The following is a 12,268-nucleotide window of genomic DNA, read 5'->3' as shown; positions in this document are numbered from 1 at the left end:
ATGAACCTGTGAAGCACATCTTTACTACATATTACCAAGGTGCATGCATAATATAATTATGTAATAAAATAATATCTGATGGGTAGGTATATCCTGTTATTCCTGTGAATATGTCTTATTCATTTATATGGTTGCGGTTAGTTATTTTGCACACTAGAAAAACAACGGAGCCATGATGACATTGTTATTTTCTTGTCTAAAAAATGCATGCATTAAATTATACATGTACGTTAAATTGCATATAAAAGATACCAATCTTAATAATAGTGTCCTTTCTATAAGAATTTCTGTTGGATTTTCAGACTTAGAGGACTTTTTAAATTGAACTTGAACTGTAAGGACTCTTCTGAAATAGAAAGCCACATTTAATTATAGCTGTGATAGTGACTTTCATCGTATCGTAGCACTGCCGGCCTATCCGAAGTGACAATCGACGCTATGTGGCCCTCGAAACTCAGTCTGGGTCTGTCGTGCCACTAGAGAAGAGCGATATGAAAAACTAGCGTTACGCTTACGAAGCGTAGGGTATTGTGATGTTGGCTAGGTACGAGGGTCATGCCAAAAGAAATTAGATACTCAAAATTTACATACTTTATTCTTTATTACAGCTATCTATTTTTTCGAAGTATTCACCGTGAACACGTATACACGTTTTCATCCGTCTAAACCACTTAGAAAATACCGATGACCACTCTTCTTTAGACACCTCAGAAATTTCGTAATTATACGCAGCCAGGGCATCTTCTTTGTTCTCAAATCGCCTTCCTTTTAATTTTTCTTTAATTTTAGGAAAAAGATAAAAATCACAGGGGGATAGGTCAGGGGAATATGGGGGGTGGGGCAGAATAGTCACGTTTTTTGAGCTGAAATAGTCAAGTGTTCTAGCGGAAGTGTGCGGGGCAGCGTTGTCGTGGTGCCAGAGCAGGTGCCGGGTTCCTGACTTCGGCCGCTTGTCACACCAAGCTGACAGTATTCTTGGGGCACAAACTGCCACATACCATTCTGAATTAACTGTCTTTTGATCTTCTAGCACTATTGTAGCAATATGTCCCGTCTTGCAGAAAAATGAGGCAACCATTTGTTTTTGTGTGCTTCGGGTTCGGCGACATTTTGTTGGCGTCGGCTCATCTTCAAAACACCATACTGTGGACTGTCGCTTTGTTTCGGGATCGTAGTTATATAGCCATGTTTCGTCACCTGTAAGTATATCATATACGTTTTTGTTCTCGCCTGCGTCGAATTTATCTATCATAAATTTGCACCAATCCACGCGACGGTCTTTCTGTAAATCGGTGAGTTTGTGCGGCACCCATCTTGAACAACGCTTATGAAGAGACAGTTTACTATGAATTATAGTTTGCAATGCTGCTGATCCAATGCCCAGTTCACGCTCGAGCTCTACATATGTAATTCGTCGGTTCGCACGAATATTTTTTTCCACAGTCTTTACATTTTCTTCAGTGACTGCGGTTGGCGGCCGTCCGGTCTTCGCCTCATCTTCAAAGCTCTCCCGTCCTCTTTTAAATTCAGCAAACCAATTGAAAACTGTTGCACGTGAACACGCAGACTCTCCAAAAGTCGAGACTAAAAGTTCAAAACACTCTTGAGGTGTTAAACCTTTTTTAAAGTCATAATATATCATAACACGAAAATCACGTCGAGTAAGCTCCATTGTTGCGGAAAATTCCCGCCAAAATTATTTAGAAAAAAAATAATTAAAAAAGGAATCCTAAGAATTTCCAAGTGTTCTATTTTTAAATTTATAAGCAGATAACTTACCTTTACATTGGTGTATAACTGGCCAGTATCAATCAAATGACCATGGAGTATCTAACTTCTTTTGGCATGACCCTCGTACACTGAAGTTCTTAAACGTTTAATATACCGCTTGGATCTCAAGTGTCTCATTGCCATATGCAACTGATTAGATTTACACGATTGCCTATCTTGGAATTTATAGATACGAATTTACCTAATCGCTGGGGTAAGCTGTTTATGTATAATGCATTATTGTATTTATTATTTTAACACTTTAATATGTAAGTATGAATACCTACAAGCTACTAGCAAGATCTCATCAATCATTTACTATTTACTATTACAATTCATATCTCTATTGACTTTTATCCTCATAATGCATTTTGAGCGTGATGCGATTTACGATTCGGAGGTCGCGGGTTCGAACCCCGGCTCGTACCAAAGGCGGCTGGGCACAATTATCAGCCAAGTCGGACATAACCGTCGGTACGGGCCGGCGGTACACATGAGTATCTTCTCCCTCACCGCAAAAAAAATTAGTTTTTCGAAACTTATGTGCGAAATGTCATTTGATATTTGCCAGTCGCTTTTCGGTGAAGGAAAACATCGTGAGGAAACCGGACTAATTCCAATAAGGCCTAGTTACCCTTCGGGTTGGAAGGTCAGACGACAGTCGCTTTCGTAAAACTAGTGCCTACGCTAAATCTTGGGGTTAGTTGTCAAAGCGCACCCCAGGCTCCCATGAGCGGGATAACGCAAGGAGGATGATGATGAATGCATTTTATGAAAGTGTGAAGGTGTGTAGAAAATAATAGAGAATTAAACTAACAATAAGAAGCAAAAAACATCCACGTTTTAGATGAAATTACAGTAGTTTCAATGTATGTGTTTAACATTTTCCGCAGCTGTATGTAGCAACGTTAATTCATCTGGTGGCTGGTCGCCTTATCTCATTTCTTGCGCGTGTAAGAATTATCTGCTTTTTTTCACATGTCATTATGTAGTAAATAGTTATTATTGCTATTGCGTATCACCAGATTTTTATAGCTATAAATTATTGCTATAATGAAATGGCCAATTGGTATTGGTAATTGTTTTAATTTAAACTTAAATCAGGCACCAAATGTCCTTATTTTTTGCATCGCAAAAACCACGTTCTTTGATTTTATACGATTGAGGCTCTGACTTTTCATACTACCTGTATTACTGTCATCGTAATTGATCATCCTATTTAACTACATATCTATCATTACTCTGTCTACACCAGTTTGCCCAATCTATTTACACAGACTGGGCGTAAGACCAATTTGCTATGAGTATGACTCTTTTCTTGCTGCGGTTATAAAATAATTATGTATGTTTGTATGTATATCTCGGATGTTAAATCATTGCATCATTTCAAAATAATCGTTGAATCTTAAATACTTTATCTTTATAACGTTAAGATTAAATGCAGTGAACGAGCACGATTTATTTTTTCTACGAATTTTGTTAAATAAGTTAATCGCGCAAAGATTGGTAAGAAGAGATATGCTCTTTCAGAAAGTTGATGTGAAAATGTTTTCCAGGAACTTTTAAAACATGTTTTACATTATTTCGTGTTGTAAACTTATTAAATAATGAATATCATGCTACATATCGTGTTATTAACTAGAACGTATGCCTCGGTTTGTATTGTCAAGCCACTTATGATATCAAAGGTTAGATTTGAGCTGTTTATGGACTGAAAACCTTAGATTCATGTAGACCTTATTTTAAAAATCAGAATATTTTGTCGCTCCCGTCTATTTACATATTTAATGCCTGCATATTTGTGTATCAGCATGGCCATCTCTTCCTGCAAGTCAAGGAAGTTTATCGAAATCCTGTACGTCCACAATATCGGAACAAATTGTATATACCTCCAACAAAGCTGTTACTCGTAGCAAAGAATGCATTTATTATGTGTATAAAGATTTATAATCAAGTGCCGGACGAGATTAAGGATTTACCATTCAATCGATTTAAAAAAGAATTAAAGAAATGGCTTGTGGATAAATGCTTTTATAGTATAAACGAATTTCTCAACTATAAATAAGCTAGGTTATTGAATAGATTAGAATGTAAGTACATTATGCATGCCTGTAAGGTAGTTTTAGTGATACCCATGAAGTACACACTTGTATTCCTAGATATATATTTCCACCTTTCTGTACCTAAAACTGTGCGTAATAAATAATTTCATTTCATTTCATTTCATTTGAATGAATGAATGAATGAATGAATGAATGAATGAAAGTTTATTCACAAGAACATATGGTGCGTTACAGTAGATGTTATAAAGCGTTTACATTGGAGATCCTTAATATGCTCTGCCACAGGTTTGGTGCGTCATCGTATATGATACAATCTGATACAAGATACAGCTATGTTTGGAAGGTATATATAGGAAATGCTGACAAAAACTGACTGCGTTCACCGGGTTTCAAGGCGCTAGAGTTCGTCAAAAGAGTTTTTGCAATGTAAGGGGCCCTATACATTCTACGATTCTTCCCTTACCGCACATACTTTGAACTTTGATAATGGCTTGTCATTAGACGGATTATATTTTTTTATGCCCACAAAAAAAGGTGGAAAAAAAGTATGATGTCAATGAAGTTCAATCTAAATAGTAGGTTATTTGAAATTATCAAAATAGCTTGCAACACAATTCAAATCATCTGTCATGTCACGCGTCTTAATTATACACATGCACAGATAATGAACATATCTCTGCGCGTCCGCCTTATCAGATAGCTGTCAGATTGAGCAAAGCAAACTTACAAATTTGTGTAAGCACTGTCCACTAATCTTATAAGCGGTTAGGAAATTTACCGAGTTGCACGGGAAATCAGGACGAGACGTGTGGGATTACCTTTATCTAGTCGTAACTTAGCAGGTTGTTTTGGCGTGGATTTTATCTAATAAATGATTTTTTAGACAATAGAAATAAGCTAGCTAAGCTATAACATGAAAGTAAGTATAATAATTTCTAAGTATTTGTTAAAATCTTCATATCGAAATCTTCATTTTCTATTATCAGATCAGAATGAGGGTACTATAATATTGAACTGAAATTTCAAATAGGGACATTTAAGTGGGTGCCCTTTGTTATGGAAGTATGTGAGATTCCGGTCCGTCTAAAATCTAAATAATGAGTTTTGTTTGACCCGATATTGATTTGCCCCGAACAAATAAATATTGGAAGTTCAATAAAAGCTTGAAACAAAAACAGTTTTAACATCATAATTCATATCATGTGACCTATATCTGCTAACCGATTCTCTAAATTTAGTAGGTATAAAAAAATTTGTAGTAAAAAAATAGAATTTTATTGGTAACATTTAGAAATAATAATTCATAATTCATAGTTCTACTCAATATCTGTGTTCTGTGTGTGTACACCACAACACAGGACACACATGTGTTGCCAAACCCCCATTTCATTCGTTCTGAGTATTGTGACATTTCCGTGATCCTCGGAAAAACCTGAGCGTTGACAGCTCAAGAATTAAAAGATAAACTCACATGACGCGCAAATACAAGACGTTTCTAACGCTATCTCGTTCAAATAAACTAGCGTAAATCAACCGGCCTAACCGAAGTGACAATCCTTGAGGCTACGTAGCGATCAAAACGCAGACTGTCTCTATTGCGCTACAGAAGAGCGATAAAGAGAGGTAGCTACGAAACGCTTACTAGACGTAAGTGTTGGTGACGCTGGGTAAGCACGTAAGCAGTGCTCAGTGATAGACAACAGAGCTAATGCCATAGCAAATGTTACTATCGCGTTTTGAGCCTTGTTTGTATGTCACCGTTACAAGTGGCTGCTGTATTCAAAACAGATTACGATATGGGAATATTATTTTCAGATTTTCATTATACATTTATTTTATTATTTACGGAATCCTATTTGTACAACTAGCTTTTCCATGAAGGAAAATATCGTAAGGACTAAAATTGCGAAGAAATTCTGATTTCTTGTTATACATCCAACTTTGGGCCACCGTTGAATCTACAACCTAAGTTCTTTCGCACATGAGAAGATGTATATTAGCAGTGAAATTCAGTAAAATTATAAATGTATTATTAATTTAATGGCTTTATTGGGGATGGCGCTGTTTTCTAAATGCACATATGATTTTTGTATATGCTCGACAACCAACAACCTATTTATTCATCATTATTCTATGTATTTTAATGTCCCTTCATAAAATAAAACAAAAGCTACTTAATTTGTAGACCAATTAACAAATACTGCGAATTCATTAATCTAATTTGGGCTTATGATTGAAGTTTTTTAATCAACCGGTCCTCATTTTTCTCTAATTCACGTCACAGACGACAAACAAAAATATCAGTAACTAATGACCCAGTTCACACGAATTTTAAACAAATAGAAGATTAAGGACTGACATTATTTAACCAGACCGGTCATTCTGGTTCGGAAATCAGAAGCGAACAACAGTTCGTGTCATTAAAGATGTCGCGCGAATTCGACAAACTTAACTTTAAATACATGACAATACAAATAAACACGCGTCATAGTGAATGGCGTGATATGTAATCGATAAACAAGTTAGGCTAAGCGAACTATATGGTAATGAACTAGCATTTGATAATGAGACGTCAGGAATCGATCATTTGCTTACGTTTATTTTTTAATGATGGCTTGATGTATGACGTAGGTACAATGCTGAGAATGATAATAAGATAGAGGACCATGCAGAACCAGTGAAAAATATTAACGAGAAATATTGGCACATAAAAAAATTGCATCAGAATAAAACTTTCCTAACAAATTTTTAAAAACGTTTATCAACTTTTATATTATTGTAAACATGTAGGTTGTTGTAGGGTGAGGTTGCCAACAATGAGCCACCAAAAATTTAAATCTTAATAAGTCAGTAATAATAGGTCCAAATTAAATTTTTTTATTCAGTGCATTTGTTATTTATCTAGCTCTAAATTTTCATCATTATTTTTTAATAAAACTGAATAGAAGTCGAGATATTTTAGTTTTTTTAAAAGATGAACAATGGCTCATTGTGTACAATCTCTGGTACAGACTGAACCGGTACTATGTATTCAATGAACCGGCTTAGTACACAATGAACCTACCATTATATAATTGCATAGTTTTTGATAAGTAATAGCAAAATATACAAACTGATTTAGGTAAATATGGGGCAATTTAATAAATACAACATTTACAATGTCAAAAATGCTTATTTATTTAAACTAAGAGTAGTTTACTAATGTAATCGTCACAATATTCTTCGTTATATGAAAAATAAAGTCTTGCACTTGAAAAAACTTAAATAATATATGTATTATCATATATTTTTGTACTATATAGTAACGTTATATTAGATATATTTATATTAACTCTTAAACATGGCAAAAGTTGTACAAAATAGACCTTCCAAAGGCTAACTAGAGAATTACGCCTTGTGGTTCAATGTGTGCTAGATATACATTTTCACTTTTTAAATTCGGTAAAAAATAAACGGCACAAGAAAGCCGCATTAGTGAATGTCAAAAAGATAGAGAAATAGTCACTCCGCACAACTGATTAATTAGATAAATCAAACATAACTACATTCTGAGAAAATAAAAAAACTAAATACTTACTTTTTTTTCGTTTTCTTGTCCAAAATCACAAAATACTTCACTACACGTGCAATTTCAACGCGGACCGGCCGCCGACTGGGGAGCGAGCGGGGGAACCTTAGCGGCGCGTGCCTATGTTCGCAGTGCAGTTTGGCAACGTCGCATTTTCGAATAAAACCGTTGGTTCCTTGTGTACCACTGGTTCTCTGTTGCCCACCTTACCCTACCTATGTCAGATAATTTGATTTCTCTATAAAAAAGTATTTCAGTACACCTGTACAGTCACCGACAATAACATCGCACAAGAAGAAGACTGCATAAATATCTAACACACTCAATTATGGGTTTATAAATAAGATTGTGTGAGATATTTTTGCGGCCTTCTTTTTGTGCGATATTATTGCCGGTGACTGCTATTACCTACATCTATGGTGAAGCCAAATAAAATAATAGGTACAGATTCTTTATCAAATATTTTTGAAATTAGCGATTTCACCATTAGGACAAATCTTTAATTAAAAATATGTAAACTATCTTCAACAACTGTATTCTTAAACACAAACAACCACAAAACGTTTCATTCAAACAAATTACAAGTTCGGCGAACAGATCCATTGTGATTGTACGCCGTGATTGCAGCAAGAGTTAACACATAATACATTACAGTTTGTGTCACAACAATCAGGCGAGGACGAATCAGGCGCCGAGCCGTAATCTGGGTTAACTGGGGTTAAACGGCATCACAAATTCCAATACGCTATTAGACGTATCTGTGGCGCGAATCGACGGCGTGCGCGCTTTATTGATATTCAACCGCACTTGACCATAGATTCTTATGATTGTAGCCAAAAAAGGACTGATCGTTATTCCATCACATCATAATAAATAAACTTATTTTTTGAAAATGTGGGTTAACTGGAGTTAAACTCCATCACAAATTCCAATATACGCTATTAACCGTATCTGTGGCGCGAATCAACGGCATTCGCACTTTATTGATATTCGTCCGTGCTTTATAACGAGATAATATACCTACATATTTAAAAAAAGACACATCATCATCACCATCAATGAATAAATACATTTTAGAACTGAAATTCAGGTTTGAGTTGGGACACTGGGGTTAAAAGGCAAAAATCCTAATACGCTATTACACGGATCTGTGGCGCGAATTGACGCGTGCGCGCTATTCGTCCTCGACTCCGCGCTTGACGATCCATAGATATTTAATGTTCAAAAGTCGTAATCGTATGATGTCTAAGAAAAGTATGACACATCACTATCATTAAAAATCGAAAAGACTTTTTTAAACAGCACCTATATTGCAAACATAAATAGTTCATTAAATTATAATACAAATGCTATAATTGTGTTTCTATTGACACTTCTTGTATGATCAACTCGGGTAAATGCGTCTCCTGGTGTTAAGGCAGTACGAGTATATTCCAAATGCAACGTACTGTGATAATTGACGCATTAACCCCGGTTGACTATATTGATATTCCTATTGATATTATCCATGATAATTGATAATTGAATATTACTGAAAGATTTTCACAGTCTGCACAAAGCTCGCAAGCGTCTGCAAACGATCGAGCGTCATCATACATGATGTAAACTTAATTCAACATGTGTCTTTTTTCAGTAGTTCGCCAATTTAAACCCCGTACACGCCATAAACAAGTCAGCATCGCATTAACCTTATTAAAGGACTTTCACAGATTCGCCATTACGCCCGTCGGACACAATCAACAATATGAACATAATCAGTCCGAACAAATCGACTGACGCAATACCCCAAGTGTCCAATTTGAATCTCGACTGGCCTTAAGTGGTTCGACTTTTCTTAGATTAGAGCATTACATTTGATATTTTACGGTTGTTTGTTATGGTGGTCTTACTTGTAAAAAAATGGTTAAACGTGTCAACTTTACCTTCCATGGTAACTTTGCCAGTAACTGGATAATAATATAAATAGCTGATATTAAATTTGTATTTTATCATGCAGAAACGTCTGCGTGCGATATTACATATTTTTAAATTAAAGGAAAAATGGAAAAATTCACACCTCCGGCAAGACTCGATACTGCGACCTCTAGCTTTGACAGAGCCATCGCGCTCCCAACTGCGCCACGGAGGCCTCAGTCGTGGCGCAGTTGGGAGCGCGATGGCTCCGTCAAAGCCAGAGGTTGCAGGTTCGAGTCCTGCCAGAGGTCTGAATTTTTCCATTTTTCCTTTAATTCAAAAATAGCTGATATTAACTAAGTTAAACTTATTTAAAGTCACACACAGGTTGAACGCGATTAATTAACATTATTTAAAAAAAGAAAAAAGAAAAATAATAAATAATGAAGGAAAAAAGGTAAAAATAATGTTAATTAATCGCGTTCGACCTGTGTGTGACTTTAAATATGTGTACAAAGCGCGAGAACTTAAAGTGTTAAGTTAAACTTAATATCAAATAGCCCAAAGTAACCTAAATAGTATATTAGAAATATTTGTTTTACATTTATAAAGTTATTTTTTTTTTTAATCGAGTCACTCAGTGATTTATCCTGACTATGCCCTAAAGCTGAGTTTAGACCAGCAAGTTATTGCTGCAAGTTTTGAGACGCCACTATAGGTAAGAGTGAGTGGCAAATATGCTCTTTCTCGCATATACTTCTGTCTCAAAACTTGCAAAAATCGTAGCCACGCTCGCTACTTATAAGGACTCGCATAACGTATTTTGTTTTTATGAACTGTCGCAGCAAGCTATTTTAAGCGCAATTATCAATTGAGTGATAATCAAAGTGGAAATTGCATATACCAACTAAAACATAAAAAAAAATATTTTAAACATAATTTAACAAGTGTTCAAAATGACCACCGTGTTGTTCTTGACACAGCTCCGCTCGACGCCTGTGATTATTTTTAATTCTGCGGAAGAATTGCTAGCCCTTATTTCGTCAAATGCGTTGCATATTCTTTGGCGGAGTTCTTGGACAGTATTGGACTCTTGTTCGTAAACAATTCGTTTTACGTCACTCCAAAGAGTAAATCCAATGGAGTGAGATCTGGACTGCATGGAGGCCATGCGATGGGACCGCCGCGACCGATCCACCGCCCAGGGAATTCCGCGTTCATCGCGAACCCTATGTTCGAAATGTGCAGGGGCACCACCATGCTGGAAATGCAGGTTGTTCAAATTCCGCAGGGGCACTTCGTCCAACAGTTCTGTCACCATATGCCTTAGCAAATTTAGGTAGTTTCCTCCATTTAATCTCTCTTCTATGAATATGGGTCCAATTATAATAATAAAAAAAAAAAAAAAATAAATAAATAAATATTATAGGACATTCTTACACAGATTGACTGAGCCCCACGGTAAGCTCAAGAAGGCTTGTGTTGTGGGTACTCAGACAACGATATATATAATATATAAATACTTATATACATAGAAAACATCCATGTACTCAGGAACAAATGTGCTCTCTGTCTCAAAACTTACAAAAATAACTTGCACGTCTAAACTCAGCTTAATGTTTAAGATTAAATATTGACGTAGCCACGCTCGCTACTTATAAGGACTCGTATAACGTATTTTGTTTTTATGAACTGTCGCAGCGAGCTATTTTAAGCGCAATTATCAATTGAGTGATAATCAAAGTGGAAATACCAAATCTATAATATATGTATAGTTGAATATAAATATAATAAATATATAGTTGATATTTCCCCTGATTAACTGCGTGGGCTGCGTGGCTGAATTCAGTGCACTAATATATAGGTGATAAATAGGTTTTGCAAGTGCAGTGTGCGTAGCCGAATGCACAAACGATCACGATAATATCTCTTTCGTAGCTATCTATCTCTATCGCTCTTGCGTATTGGCGCGACAGAGCCAGACTACATTTCTGCGGCTTTCGTTTCGCAGAAATGCCATTCGGCTACGGGACCAGTTCTTAGTCATGTTCATATACTTCATATTTTTTTTTTTTTTTTTATGGGATAGGAGGCAAACGAGCAGACAGGTCGCCTGATGGTAAGCGATCACCGCCGCCCATGTTCATGCGTTGCCGGCCTTTAAGATGGGTGTACGCTCTTTTCTTGAAGATTTGAAGGTCGTATCGGTCCGGAAATACCGCAGGCGACAATTCATTCCACAGTTTATGTATGTTCATTAAAATTTTATAGAGGAGTGGCACTGAAGCTTTGGTAGTTTCTTGTGCTCTGCCTACCCCTTTATGGGATACAGGCGTGACTGTATGTATGTATGTATGTATTTGGAGATCACAATGGTCCAGCTAATTTTTATACGATTTTTTGATATTTCAAATCTAGAGGTATTTCAGACATCTATTGGTTTTATATTCATTTATATCAGACCCTTTACCAATGTTGTAACGGATAAAAGATGAAGCCCTTTTGCAATTAGGCGTCATAATATTACATTACCGCGTAAATGCATAATATTTTGATTCCGCAACCAAGCTAAGTAATGTGATCCATACTAATAGTACCTCTATAAATGGGAAACTGTGTGTCTGTTTGTTTGTCAGTCTTTCACGGCAAAATGGAGCGATGAATTGACGTGATTTTTTAAGTGGAGATAGTTGAAGGGATGGAGAGTGTCATAGGCTATTTTTTGTCTCTTTCTAACGCGAGCGAAGCCGCGAGCAAAACGTTAAATTTGTCAGCTATTAATTATAAAATTATTTGTTTTCTATGTATGTAGATACATATACAGCAGTGGCGGCTGGTGAAAATTTCTGCTAGGCAAAACCAAAGCAAAAAGAAACCTACCTTAGATTAGGTACTTTACTAGTAATCAATTTTAGGCAAGCCGGTGGGAATCGGCTTGTATGGACCAGCCGTGTTACACAGTGCATCAAAATGT

General features: G+C 36.1%; 1 protein-coding gene across 1 annotated transcript in view; it reads left to right on the top strand.

The window, feature by feature from the left end:
• LOC125225447 (homeobox protein dve-1) overlaps nt 1–12,268 on the top strand; it is a 123,798-nt gene that overhangs the window by 51,437 nt on the left and 60,093 nt on the right. The gene's annotated exons all lie outside the window — the stretch shown is intronic.

Source organism: Leguminivora glycinivorella, chromosome 4, assembly GCF_023078275.1.
Source record: "Leguminivora glycinivorella isolate SPB_JAAS2020 chromosome 4, LegGlyc_1.1, whole genome shotgun sequence".
NCBI lineage: Eukaryota > Metazoa > Arthropoda > Insecta > Lepidoptera > Tortricidae > Leguminivora > Leguminivora glycinivorella.
The sequence above is the reverse complement of the archived record's forward strand: the minus strand, read 5'-3'. Positions and strand labels throughout refer to the sequence as shown.